Consider the following 14087-nt stretch of genomic DNA (forward strand, 5'->3'; position numbering starts at 1 on the left):
GGGTGTCAGAGGAAACTTTGAGAGCAAGATGTGTGAAGGGTGCCTGTAGATGGGAAACGAACTGCTCCGTGGCCACCTCGGATGAACTAGTTGTTTTTCTTTCCTAAGATGACTCAACTTCTAGATGGATGCTGAGAAAAAAAAAAAACAACACCCTCTAGCTTGCTCCAGGGTGAAGCTCGAGCTCTTTCCAGGAAGGGAGCACATGGTTTCACGGCTTCTCCTAGGGCGACTGTGTCAGATCCCCTCCTGCTCCTGGAGGAGGAGGCTTCCGAGAAGCGCCGATGCTTTCTGACTGCAGCACACTCGGGGCTGCCTCCTCCGCTTCCTTGCTCGCTCTCTCGCTGCCCCAACAGCTCGCAGTAACCCGAGTCTGTCCTTCCCCTTTTCCTTACTTTCCTCGTGCCCGAGCACGTTGCAGAGCCGGCCGGGAGCCCCGTGCTCCGGCAGCCACGGGAGGAGGGCAGGGAGAGGTGGCGGGAGAGGAGAAGGCATGAAAAGAGGAGAGAAAAAGTTTAGAGAAAGGGAGAGAAAACTTTTATTTTCCTGATTTGGGGGAAATGTCTCCGATTTGGGGGAAATCAGGTTCAAAGTGCCCCTGCAGGGCACTGCAGCCCTGCGCTCTCCCCTGTCTGCCCCAGACCACAGCCTCTGCCTCCCCCCAGCCCTACGACGGTGTCAGTTTAAGGATGGTTTTGCAGGGAAGAGCACGCCTGCCTCCTCTCCAGATGCTCTTTCCTGACTCTTATGCCCTCCGACAATGCCAAACGACGACCAGGTCAGTCCCTGCCGCCCTCAGAGGCTGTGAGCATTCACCCCCAGCTCTCAGAGCCAAAGCACTCCTGAAGCATGGGGCACAAACACGCAGTTTTACAGCAGCCAACGAGTCTCACCATCGGGATTAATCATTACGCCAAAAGCAATGCTTCCCCAAAAGCCTGGAAGTGCTGCATATAAAAACCCGAACGACTTCAGCGACAAGCTCGAGCCGGATCGCCCTTCGCTGCCCTGCCCTCCCCGCGCCCTGTGGCCGCAGGAGCGAGGTGCTGGTTCGGCACACGTGCGTTTGACGCTCGTGGCACCGGGACAGGTGGCAGGGGCTCTGCCACCAGCGTCAGGGCTCCCCTCCTTGCTGCGTTTGCTGGTTCCTTGCTCGGGACCTTCTGCTCTTTTGCTTTGCTGGGATTTGGTCCGGGGGGAGGCTGTGCACGAAGGCAGGGAATGGGTCTGGGTGTGTTTGGAGCTGTTTTGAACGGAGCCCCCTCTTGCTGACCCCACCTCCCTTCCCCTTTTACGAGGTGCTGGCCTCTTTCAGCTGACAGCGGGCTTTCCTGCCAGCCTGGTTAGCTTGAGCTGGAACAATTTCCTTTGAACTCAGCTTGAATTAACATCGCCATGGCAATAGGATCGGGGCTTTGTCTCTTGCAACCTGCCCTTCACCCGCAACAAGAGGTCCCACCAGGAGGTGGGAAGGGACCAGGGTGCCCCGCTGGCCCACACCACCACCTTTTCCTGGGGGAAAGCAGAGGGAGGACAGCCCAGGGCTGGTTGCCTGCTTCCTGCAATGTTCCTTGGGGAGGGGAGGCTGCAGCAGCTGCTGGCAGGTCGGCGCTCGGCTTGGATTAGTTTGCAGCATAAAAGAGGCAGCGAGTGAACGTGTGCGGGGGGCGAGAGGAAAGCCGCCCGTTTCACTTCGCCCTAAGCAGTCACAAACACACGCAGTTCCCCGGAGAAACCTCCCTGGTGCTGAGCCAGCACGGTGGAAGGAGAACCGTGCTCCTGCTGTACCCGAAGTCAGCGCTTCCCCTCCGCCCCGTGCTGTATCCCCTGTCCCGCACACCCAGTTTCCCAGCACCGTGTCCATCCCCATCTCTGCCCCATTTTCATTTCCAGTGCCCAGAAATCTGCTGCGGAAGGAGCACGGTCGCTCCCACCACCTCCTCTTTTTCCCTGCGGTGGGGAAAAGCCACGCGCAAGGCGATGACCCCGCCGGTGAGAAGCTGAACAAAAAAACCCTCTGCCCTGCAAGTGCCACCCAGCGCCACCCGTCCATCTCATCAGCCTCTCCTCCCTCCCCAGGCCCCCCCCCTTTTCCAGCACCCTGACCTCCCCAGCCTTGCCTCGCCCCCAGCCCAGGCACCCAGCCCCAGATAAAGGACCGCTTTATTCCCTCCCCGTATCGCTCCTGCCCCCTGCCGTGGCCCACGCGGGGCCGTCTGTTCGGCATCAGTGGGCTCTCGCTAACAATATGGGGTTTTTTCCTCTCGTAGAGCGAGAGGCTGGTTTTGCAGCCAAGTCCGTAGGTGGGGGAAAAAAAAAAAAAAGGCCTTTTCCTTTGAATGCCGGGTAATTTCTCTGAGAGCTGCCTCAGGGAAATCAAATCTCAGTTTCTTCTCGTTTTTTCTCGGGGGGGGGAGTTAACAGGGGGAGCTGTAAACACGGCAGCAGCCACTTCCCTTTCTCCCGCTCTTCCTCCGGGTCGGGTTCCCTGCTCCAAAGCACCCCGGGGAAGGCAAAGCCCTTCCTGCTCCCACACGGGGATGTGCTGCAGGTGTCCGGGCAGGGGAAGGAAGCCCCAGACGGACGTTGTGAGACCGGAGGGGTTTTGCTGGGCGTTAGCTGCACTCAGGGTCATTGCAGCTGGGGTCCCCCAAGGGTTTGGGGAGCTGAGGAGCAGAAGCAGCTCCTCTCTCTGCCCCGTGCCATGTCTGGGGCTTGGTGGAGTGCAGGGGCATCACCCCAAGGCTCAGGGCTCTCGGGGCAGGGTCTCGAGGTGGCTGTGCCCGCCTGGGTTCCTCTCGTGCCCCCTTCTCCCCCCGCAGTGCTCCTTCTCCCTCCTCCAGCAGCTCCTGCAGCTGGCTCGCAGCAGGCAGCTTTCCTTCTCCGTTAATGAGAAACTCCTGCACTTTGTCCCTTGAAACGGAGCCACGTTCGCCACGTGATTGCGGGGAAGGGCTTCGGCTAAGGCTGCGGAGGAAGAGAGGAAGGCGAAGGGCTAAGCTGGCTCCCCTTGCACACGCGGTCCTGTGCCAGGGGCTGTGCCGGGAGGGGAGAGGCTCCAGCTGGAAGCCGATTGCTGGGGGAATGGGAGCCTGCCCGGCCTCACCCTGCTGACCCCACGCTGACTCAGCCAGCGGCTGTCTGCGTCTCTTCCCTTCGTACCAGGGAAGGGGAATTTATCCCCCCACGCCTGCCGCCTCCCCCGGCCCCGTCCTCAGCTGCGATTAGCAGGCAGCAGCCGACGTGCGCGTACCAGCCTCTGCGCTCCAGGGGCTGTAAATCATAAACTGGGGGGGTGGGTGGGTTGTGGAGAGGGGGAGCAGGGGTCATCCCTCACCTCCTGGTACAGCCGGGCCTGTGTTTGGGAACGGCTTTGGGTCAGGATAAGGGAAACCCCCAGCCTCGGCTTCCTGGGGCAGACCCCAGCTGGTCCGCGGGCAGCTGCAGGGACGAAGCAAGATTTATTTTTCCGCACCCCTAACTTTGCTGCCGGTGGTGCCACAAACCTGCTCAGCATCCCGGGGGGGGGGGGCAGCTTTCCCTGCCAATCCAGCCCCCTGCAGCATAAAACCTTCTCTGAGCAGGCCGGCAGGGCACGGGGCCCCTGTGCACATCCCTCCGGGTACAGGATGTGCTCCACGAGCCCCGCACAGCGCCGGCCCCGCCGGCCTCCCGCTGGCCCTAGCGCCTCTTATCTCGAGCAAAAGGCATCTCGTCTCTCCCTGATACAGACGAGACTGCCCCGACCCCGCTGTGGCTCCGTGCCAGGCGAGGATCTTCTTTCTCTTGCAATCCTGCCCCAAGAGCTGGGAAGGGAACAGAATGAGATCCCTCCTGCGGCGCTGGGGCAGCCCCATTGATTCGGGGCTGCAGACCTCCCCGCAGCAATGTCCCACGAGCAGTGTGATGGATCCTCGCGGGCCTGGCACTCTCAGTGGCTCACGGGCTGCCCAATATCGGGTTTTGTCCTTCGAAAAGCTCTGAGCTTCGTGCCACAGTGCCCTGGGCAAAAAAAAAGGGGGATTTCTGGGCTTCCCAGCTCTGCCTTTCTGTTTTCCTTCACGCCACCCTGCTACCACGAAGGATTATTGAATAGGATGAACTTGGGATTTACACCGCAGCAGGACCGAAAGGGACATCACGGAGTAACTGCTGGAGCCAAATCTTTTCAGATTTTGGGGTATCAGAGACTCAGATCCCAGCTCTTTGGTGAGGGAGGGGTTTGGGAACAGGCAGCGTCCCCAAAGGTGCTGCTGATCTCTCCCACGTGGCGCAGGGCAGGCAGAAGCATCTCGCTTTGACGCACCGGAGGGAAGACAAAAACTCGCCAGCTCCGAAGGCTTCCCAGCTCTCGCACTGCTGCTCCCCCCACCTCCTTAGGGGGGCTGGCGGGGGGGGGAGGCAGAGCAACAGGAAACTCTCAGCCAGCTGTGATTTTTCACCAGAATCCGAGAAACCGCCTGGAAGCGGCAGCTGCACTTAATAAAGCTGGGTCATTAAAATGACACAGCAGCTCCGCGGGGAAGGGGAGCCAGCGGCACGGGGGGAAAGCCTCTTGTCTGAAGTGACTGGGGACAGACCAGAAAAGAAAAGGGCCCTTGGAAAGCCTGAGGAGGGAGAAGGAAAATATTCCTCAGCTCCCTGGCCGCGTGCCCAGCCGGTGAGATGCCGCGGCTCTTGGCCACGGGTCCGGGAGCTGGGGGCAGGACAGGGGACGGTGCAGAGGGTTACCTGGAAGAGTTGGGTTTCCTCTGCTGGCCTCGCGCTTCTCACGCTTTGTTATCAGCCCCCCCCCCAGGAGCCCTGGAACCGAGGCCAGGCAAGGAGGAGAAGATTTTTTTTTCTTCTCTGCTCCAGCCCCCGAACACCACATCAGCAGCGAGCTGCAGGATGACCTCGACGAGGAACAGATCGTCCCTTGGCCTGCCGCCACCTCCCTGCCCGCGGGGACACCGGGACCTCGAGACGGGGCCGAGGCCGGGTGGGCTGCGCCACGAGCCCCCCGCTGGGGATGCGGGCACCCGGAGCCGAAGCAGCAGCAGCCTTTGGGGGCAGGAGCTGGCTCGGGGGGGATTTTTTTTTCCATCATTTCCAGCCTGATGGCAGCGCCCAGCAGAGATTTACAACAGGCGTTAGTCGAGGGCTGTGGTCAGGTGGTGAGGCCAGCTCGGGAGATCGAGCAGGGGATGCTCCCAGCTCGGCTTTGGGCAGCTCCGAGGGGAGCAGCGTGGCCTGGAGAAGCCACCAAAAAAGTTTTAGTGACAGCACGGGGTGGGGGTTTTGTGCCCTTTTTTCTTCTTCTTCTTCTTTTTTTTTTTTTTTTTTTTCCATCTCATTTCATTCCATCCCCCTTGGGCTGCATCAGCCTTGAGTTTTGGGGGTGCCGAATATCCGCCCACCTCCTCCGCCCCAAAACCCAGGAGGTGAGGTTTCGGTGGAGGCACCCCACGACGGCGGTGAGCCTGTCGGGTCACTGCCCTGCCCAGCCCCAGCTGGTGAGCCCAGTTTCAGGCTGATCCCACGGCTAAACCCCCGCATGGCTTTGCTGAGACGTTTACATAAAGGCTATTTCCAATGAGCTTTAAGGCCACGTAAGATTAGGTGACACAAAATGCAGGGCATCTGTCCACAGAGGAAGTGAATAGACCTTTCAGTCAGCCTGTTGCTTTTTTTTTTTTTTTTTCTTTTTTTTTTTTTTTTAAGCTATTTGGTTCAGTGGGCCCTCCAATCCAACAAACTGCCTAATTTTGCATTAACGTTCCAGGAAAGCACGGGAAACGTTTCCAGCTAAATCTGCAAGAAAAATATTTGCATTTCCCTCCAGGCTGATTTCTAACCTAGATTGCTGAGGTTTGGGGGGGGCTGCTTTTTAGCAAGTTTCCACAAAATAGATATTTCACTTTACTCTGGAAAAAATGAAATTCAGACCACTGCAGATGCTCCAATGCCAAATGACTTTCAAGCATGAGAAAATTCTGAGATCCTAAGCATAAAACATATGGCACTTTGCTTTGGAATAAGATTGAAAGGGAAAAGCTCAACTGTAAAGCTCAACCGAGGACATTTTATTATTCAGAATGATATGAAAAAGTGTTTTCTTTTAGCCAGAGGAAGACAGAATTTTGAGCAGGTCTGTTTTCTGAAATTGATTTTTTTCCAAAGACCAGCAGCAGCCTTATTATTTATTTGCATTGTGGTCATATTAGGTCAATTATTAAATCGCTTAAATGAAAACCAAAAGCTCCTCAGGAATTTATTTTATGTGAAAGTGTGGATGAAAATGGAAACTACCAACCAGATTTTTCCAGTTTAAGAGAGAAATATTAACCACTGCCTCCCCCTGCAAGCGCAGATTTGGGACAGTTTTGCCTTTCAATCTGGGAGGCGAAAGAGGGGGGAGGTGTTCGCTGCTCATAACTGGAGGGGAAAAAATCCCCCAGATACTTCATTTTCTGTCTTCGCCGTATAGAAAAAAAGGTTTAAATGGAAAAACTGATGGAAAAAAAAGAAGAAATAAAACCTCTGATTGATTCAGATCTCTTTGAGCCGCCCCGAAACGTGGCTCTGAGCCCCCGGCCAGCATTGCTGCGTCAGGCCCCATAGCGTCGGGCGAGCGCGCTCAGCCGTGCAGGGATTAGGCACATTCCCACGAGCTCCTGCTCAGCCGAGCATCCCCCAAATCCCTCAACCCCTCCTGCACCGGGACACCAACCGTCCCCAGAACCTGGGGCTGGGGGCCCCTGGGGCTCCCCCCGAGCAGCTCTGGCTTTATCCTCGCCGCCTTACGCTTGCCCTATACGAGCTCCCCCAGTTTTGCCCTCCTGCCAGCCGCACGCCGTGAGCCAGGAGCGGCTGTGGCTCGGGGCTGTACTCAAGGAGCAGCTTCCCTGACCCCGTCTGCAACTGCAGATTGCCCCGGAGCACCGCGCCTAATTAACCTTGGTTTGTTCTTTGTAGCTGCAGGTGTTTTCCCTGCTCATAAACCCGTCCCGGTCCTTTCTCCAACTATTTCACATCTTTTGTGCGCCGTGATTCTTTTCCAAATGTCCATTTTATAAATCACTTTAATTAGTTTTATATCACTCGGTTATATTTATATCACTTGATTTAGTTTTCACGCTGCTTCCATTACATCTTGTATGTTGCTTTGATTTTATTTATGGTGTTTCTAGTGCATTTGCATTACTTTCCCGAGATGGATATCATTCTGGCTGGATTTACAGTGTATTTCTTCAGTTAGATTTATATCACTTTAATTAGATTTATATCCCTTTAGACTTTGAGGGCTTCTCTTAGATTTATAATATCTCTTTTACTAGGCTTGTCTTGCATAGGAGATTTGCATCCTTTTTTGTTTCAAAGGGTATTGCTTAACTCAACACCGGCGTTGTTTTACCAGGACTTTGGTCAGTGTCCCAGTTAGATATATTAAGCAAGAGCTCACCACCAGTCATGCTTCCATCCCCCATCCCTCCCAGTTTCCACTGGGATTATTCCAGCATAAATTGTGCTGATGTAAATGATCGAAATTAGCCTCTTCCAAGATGGCACCAACATGACTGTAGTGGAGATTTCACTAACTGGATTTCTTAGAGAAACCAGTGAGAGTCCAGCTGGTGACATGCTGTTTCTGTCCCTTCCTTTCCTGCTCTGAACACCCCCATCACACGAAGCTGAGCGCCCTTTCCCAGCATGGCAGTGGACCGGGACTCTCCCAGCTGCAGGAGCAGCCTCCGTTTGGGCGATGTGGGCTCCAAGCTGGGTTTTCCCTCTCCCAAAGTGCCCTAATCAAGAAGAAACTGGGTGCTGAAAGAGCAACACCATTTCCTTCTGCACTTTCCTGTTTCAGAACATGAAATTCCCGTGCCAGCCCCTCGGCACCCCGGCCAGCACCGCAGCAGGAGGGCAGCAGCAGCTTTCCCTTAAGCTGCTCTTCCCCCAAACAGCCCCCGAGGACCTGGCTTTGTGATTCCGCCCAGCTCTGATCACATCAGTGGAAGAAATCAGCTGGAAGGGCTCTAAATCCACATGCTTCGGGGCGAAAGCTGACCTCTGGCTGAGAAGGGTCAGTGGGCATCCCTGGGGGCTGCTGGTTCAGATGCTCGCAGTAGGATTTTCAGCTGCTTTCCAGCAATGTGGGGCTCTGTCGCAGGGCAGGATGGTGGACCTCTGCTCCCAGACCTTACCCAGCTCCATCTCTAAACCCGCTGAGGGCCTGAGCTGATGGGAGTTAATTTTTGTGAGGTTTCCCAGCCATCATCACCCGGCAGGGTGGCTGCGCCCGGGGGTCTCATGGACAAAACCAACCTCCTGAATCTCTTCTTGCCCAAAATACAGCAAGAACCCAGTGCTTACTACGTGTCCAAAAAAAGTATTAAAAGAGGATTAAAAATCGTATTAAAAGAGATGAAGCACTCATACTGCTGCAGCTTTGGGGGCTTGGCCATGGGAGATACCTGCCAGCAGCAGAGCGATCTGCCTGGTCACCTACCGCTTCACCCCAGCCCATCCTCTTTGTTTTCACTCCCCCTGTGAACAGGACAAAGCCCGTGAGGCATACAGCAGTGAGGGAGGCGAGGAATGTGTTACAGAAAGCCTCTTGTTTGGTAGTTGAATCCAGATGTTAGGGGAAGCGGCGGAGTTTGCACGAGCGGGACAGAAAACGGCTGGAGCGGGAGCAAGGCGCACGCAGCCCGCCCCCCCGGTTACCCCATGAAACACTGAAGGGAGCTGAATTCGACTCTTTAGGAGTAAATTTGGGACCAAAAGGGCTGCCTGCCCAAACCTCCAGTGCAAGAGAAGGGCTGACCCACAAGAAGTATGACATCCTGCTCTTTTACCCCAGGGTGATGTAGCTTGGCCCAGACCAAGAGGAGCTTTCTGCAGAGCCAACGTGTAGTCACGAACCCACTTCTCCAAAGCAGTTTTGCTACTGTGGGGCAGTCTTGGCCACCGGGGAGATTTTCCAGGCATTTCACAGTAACTCTCCATGAATCCACCAGCAGGAACGGGGCAGAAGCCCCCTGCCTCCCCCCCTCCCCGACTGCTCTCCCCCACCCTCTGCCTCTCATCCTCCCTGCAGCTGCACCCAGCCTCTGCATAAACAAGCGCGGTATCCCAATTAACGTGCACCTAATCAGGCCATCGGCATCTCTGGAAGGGAGGCTGCATCCGAGGCCTTGGCTGCAGAGGTCTGAGCACGCCGCTGCCTTCCCCGTGCTCTGCCACTGGGCCCCTTTCATTTAATTACGCCCCGGCTGCCGTACGCCTCAGCCTTTTAATTGCCCTGGGCAGAGAATGGGATGGAAAACAGGTTGGAGATAGAAGATGCTGGGTATTGTTTTAAGACAGTAAAGCTGTTTATAAACACCGTGGAGAAGCTAGCTTTATGTAATTGCCGAGAAAAGGAGGGCATGCAGGGGGGCCAACAGGGAACACCCCAAAGGGAGGCTGAGGAGCTCTTAATTAACGAAAAATGACTCGGGGCCTGATTCACCTCTGTAACAGCAAGATCTCCACTGAACAGTGAAGCTACAAACCCTTTCCCGGAGCTTCAGACCAAGCCATAGGTCTGCAGTAATAGTCCCAGCTGTAGCTGGGATTTAGTCAAAAATTTGGCTGAATTGGGGGATTGGGAGGGTAAAAAAAAATCCAGCTAACTCTCCCTGAGGTCTGTTAGTGCTGTGGTGCTGGGAACAACAGAAAAAAGCTGACTTTTATGTGTTCACATCCCCAAAAAGAGTTGCCCTGATTGAACACTTCAAAAAGCACTGATGATTCTTTCATGTATCTTTAAAAGTGGAGTTTGGCATGGAAATGAAAACGAAGGATGGAAGATTAAATAGATCAAGGCAGAGCGTTTGGGTCGGATCCCTGACCTCAGTTACACCGCTTTTAGTTGAAATTAACACCAGCGCACAGGGGATGAGAAACTCAGGGACTGAACAGGCAGCAAAAGCCTGTGCTTGGTTGGTTTTCATTTTGAAAACTGAGATCTCCCAGGCTCTTCTGGAGCACGGCTGGGTGGGTTTTCGGAGCACAACCAAGAGCCTGTTCTTCCTTCCCCTTGCCTTTTTGCTCTCCTGATCCCTGTCTGCGCAAGCAGCCAGCCAGAGCGCTGCAAGAAATACTCTGCCTGGCTCTCAGCGGGTGCGCACAGCTCAGTCCAGCAAGGGAAATAAACCTGATGAGGCCAGGGCAGGGGATGGAAAGCCTGGTAAGCCACAGGCAGGCTGCCCGGCGGAGGCTGGGAGAGGCTGGATGGCTGTCGGGATGTGCTCGCAGGGTTAGCATCCTGCTCAGGGCACTGGGGCTGCAGCACCAGGACATTTCACTGGCTTCTGCTGAGCTTTGCAGGCGCACAGATGAGCTAACTCTGCAGCGTTTTTCCTGCTGAAAGCGCTGCAGGGAGGACTGCAGGGCTGGGAGAGGCTCCCAGAGAAGTGCGTGGCCCCAGGACCATGGCAAGGCCTGTCCACAGGTGTATGCAGCAGCTTTGATGCCAGCTCCATCCATCTCCTCCACCAGAGCAATGTACAGTTCCTTATGCACAGCTGAATAAATCACATCAGTGCTTTGTTTGAGCTCTGGATTGGAAAGGCCTTAGAGCAGCATGGGTCCTGAGCACTCCAGCAGATCCTAATTGCCCTAACGAGCACCCCCTAGGCCTTGCCCCATGCTTCCCACTGGCCCCCCAGCTCCATTTAAGCTCAGGCCCAGGCCCCCTGTCCTCTTTTGAGCAACTGGAGTGGGGCTGCCCTGCTGGAGGGAATAAGGCAGCACCTTCCCCCACGTGGTGATGTGAGCACAGCAGGCTCGCTGGGGACAACTGGCTCAGCCCAGTGTCACCAGGTGAGGGCAGGAAGACAGACCGGGGCCAGGGGATGCCGAGGACACCGCTCAATGCCTCAGATGCAAGAGGGACAGGTGTGGTTGGGCCTGCTGTGGAGCTCAGGTAAGGGCTGGGGAGTGGGGTCGGAGCTCTAACAGGGCTCTGGAGCCAGGGCAGAGGGCTGCGGGTGCAGGGGTAAGGCTGGGCTGCTAAGGCTTGGTGCTGCCCTTAGGGTCCAACAGCTAGGTATGGCCCAGACCTCCTGTGGGTGCTGCAGCTGGAGGTGTGCCTTCCCCAGCTGCTTCCTTGCTTGTGAATTCCTGCTCAACACAGTGCGTGGTACTAGAGGCAAAGAACCTCGAAGGGTGAAGAAGAAACCTTCTGAAGAGGCAGGGAGGTTATATGGAGGAGGGAGTGCTTCCTGGGAGCCGCTGTGGCTGCTGATTCAGCAGGGCGAGGGGAACCCCGTGACCAGGCTTGTTTCCCAGCAGTGGGGTGCTGGGGGGACCTGAAGGAGGCTTGGTGCTGCATCTGCGCGAGCCCCCTGCAGCCCTCCTGGCGCAGGCAGGACCCCTGCACCCCTGCCAGTCTGTAGACGAGGACGGGAGGCCACAGCTCTGCCTCTCGCCCCTCTGAAGTGAGGGCTGCAGTCCCTGGCGAGCTGCTCTTCCCAGTGCCCAGCTCCCCGCTGACTTACCGAGGTTGTTTCTCAGAATAAGTGGCTCATTCACAACAAACGTCCTCGCTCTTTGATGTATTGCTGGTGCTGTTGTTGTGGTGCGTTAAGTATCTTGGTTTCATGCTTGTAATAAGAAAACTGGCCGCAGAGCCTTACTGTAAGCTGATGAGAAAGTAGCAATAATTATTGCTCTCTCCTCCATGGGAGGGTGAACTTCAGATGCTAATGGGCTCTGGAGTATTGGCTGCTTACTCACATTGGGGTGAAGCAGCAAGGACCTTCATTCTCTTTGGTCTTAAATGCTCCTGTTTTGGGGAATAGGGCAAGAAAAACCCTGAAGTGCACAGGAGGTGGTGGCAGCAGTCTGATTTTGGGCTAAGGGAAGGAAAGCTGTGTTGCGTGTGGGGCGAGGGACAGGGCAGGTGCATTCCTGGAACGGGAGAAGGTGCTGCGGGTGTTTATACCTCACCCAGCTCAGCACCAGGTGGGTGGTAAGTGGTGAAGACAGGGTGGCAGCAAACGTTTTCGTTCGCCTGGTGAATTTGCATGGGGTGCAGGCAGGGCTCTCGCCAGCAGTTTGCCCCCAGAGCCCGATGTGGGATGCTGGAGGACTTCTCACGCTCCCCGCTTCTGTTTTCCCCCTGCCTGCTGAGGCTCTCAGCTTCTGCAGCAAGAGTCCAGATCTTAGTGGGCACGGCTCCCTCCCTGGTTTTCCAAGGTGCTGGCGTGACGCTGGGCTGTAAACCAAGTTTTGAGGTGAGGAAGAGGGAATGAAGATTTGCAGCCTGGCCAGATATTAGTGGTTTTCCACAGGGATGACAAAGGATACATCCAAGGCACCGAGGCGAGCCCCGTGTCGAACTAATCCCCTGCTCCCACGCACTGCCCTGCTGGAGCTTCACAACAAAGTGCAGCGGAGAACACTTTCTTTTAACAGCATATTTTTCCTTACCCTCGTTCTCAAGCATGGCTGAGGTATTTTAATGGAAATTTCCTCCCAGTAAAAAGGGCGGCAGCACACGCATACCAGAAACGAGATCATTAACATTCAGTAAAACTATATGCGGCTCAGCAACTGCTCCTGCCGTGGGGGCACTGAACCGGCAGGCAGTTTCCTTCCCTATAGCTGGGAGAAGATTGCTGTTTACGTGTCTGAAGAGCTGTTCCATATTAGCAAAGGTAGAAGAAGCTGACACCACTGGAGAATCGGTTTGGTCACTCAGACTTGTCCCAAAGCTGTGCTTCCTCTTCTCCAGCTGCCCCTCATGGCCAGTAATTCTCCAACCCCTGCTAACCTGCCCAAACATCCCTTCCTGGGATGTGAGTGATGGTGTCTGTCCCTTCAAACACCACCGTTCAGTTGTTTTAAATCCCAGCAAAGCAGCGTTTCTCCTCTCCTCCATTCCTTGGTAAATTTTCTGCTCTCTGCTCTCTTTCTCTGACTGTTGCATGCCAGTGTTTTGGTTCCCCTCCCCACCCCCTGGTATTTCTTGTCTGTGCCCATTCGTTTTGGAGCTGGGATCGGATCCTCATTCCAAGAGTCAAGGTTCAGTTGTGCCTTGGTCAAATTGCGATCTGCAGGACTACGGAGTTCCTGGCAAAGTGCTCAGCCTTGGGAAGAGCCCTCTGAGGCAGTCTGCTTTCTGATTTCCTTCCCTCTGGGAGGTACCAGGAGATAAAAATGATACCCCTTACTCCAAGCCAGGGAAGGACGGCCCTAAATTACCTCTTGCACCCTGAGGTCCAGGTATGCAGTAGGCACTGCTGATGCCTGTGGCCAGGAGCGTGTTCCTGTGGCTCTGCAGGGACTGTAGCCTCACTCACCTCCCTTTGTCCTCCAGAACAGACCCAGGACCACGCTGTGCTCGAGTTCTGGGGGCTTGGTTGGGAGGTGATGGACCTGGGGTAACCCCATTGCCATGGGGAAGCTGATCCCAGATTTGAGCTGGGCAAAGAGCGCGGCCCTTTGGCTGGAAGCTTTCCAAGGGTTATTTGTGCGCGCTAACCTCGTGGCACTCTTCCTTCCAGCCCCTGCTGGGGTCCTCCTGTCTTTTTGCATAATCTCCTCTGAATAAATAGACCGTGAGTGGGGCCTTCTCGGCGGCTTTTGTCAGGAGGAGCTGGTCGGTGTAGGTTTCTACCTTGTGGGCCCTCCCTCTCTTTTTGTGTCAGAGCCGAACCGTTTCTTTTCTCCCGTTTGCACCTCTTTACTTTCTCTCCTCGCCTGCTCTGATTTCTTTGCCCTGCTATTGTCCTGAAAAGTATTTGGAGGATACCATTTGTGAGAAAGCCCTTACATTTTCTTACATTTTCAGTCTAAAACTTGTGTGAGGTCCCACAAAGCATACTAGTTGGCCAAAAGTGATCTCTTCTCCTGGAAGTGTGGATTTAAACGGTTGCTTCTATGCATTTCTGTGCTTCTCCTTGCAAAGCTCTTTCTCTGAGGCCCTGATCCTGCTGCCACAGTGACCTTTGTGTTTGCAGAGAGACCTTTTGAAATCAAAGGGGCCCTTCATGAGCATCTGCCCATCTGGAAGCGATTGCAGGAGTGGGCGGGTGAAGGGCAAATCTGGAGCC

At 55.2% G+C, this 14087-nt stretch overlaps 1 protein-coding gene across 1 annotated transcript in view; it reads left to right on the forward strand.

The window, feature by feature from the left end:
- The window catches only part of OAF (out at first homolog), a 201174-nt gene that overhangs the window by 175305 nt on the left and 11782 nt on the right, over positions 1-14087 (forward strand). The window lies entirely within an intron of this gene.

This window comes from Anser brachyrhynchus (assembly GCF_964034855.1).
Source record: "Anser brachyrhynchus genome assembly, chromosome: 25".
NCBI classification, from domain to species: domain Eukaryota; kingdom Metazoa; phylum Chordata; class Aves; order Anseriformes; family Anatidae; genus Anser; species Anser brachyrhynchus.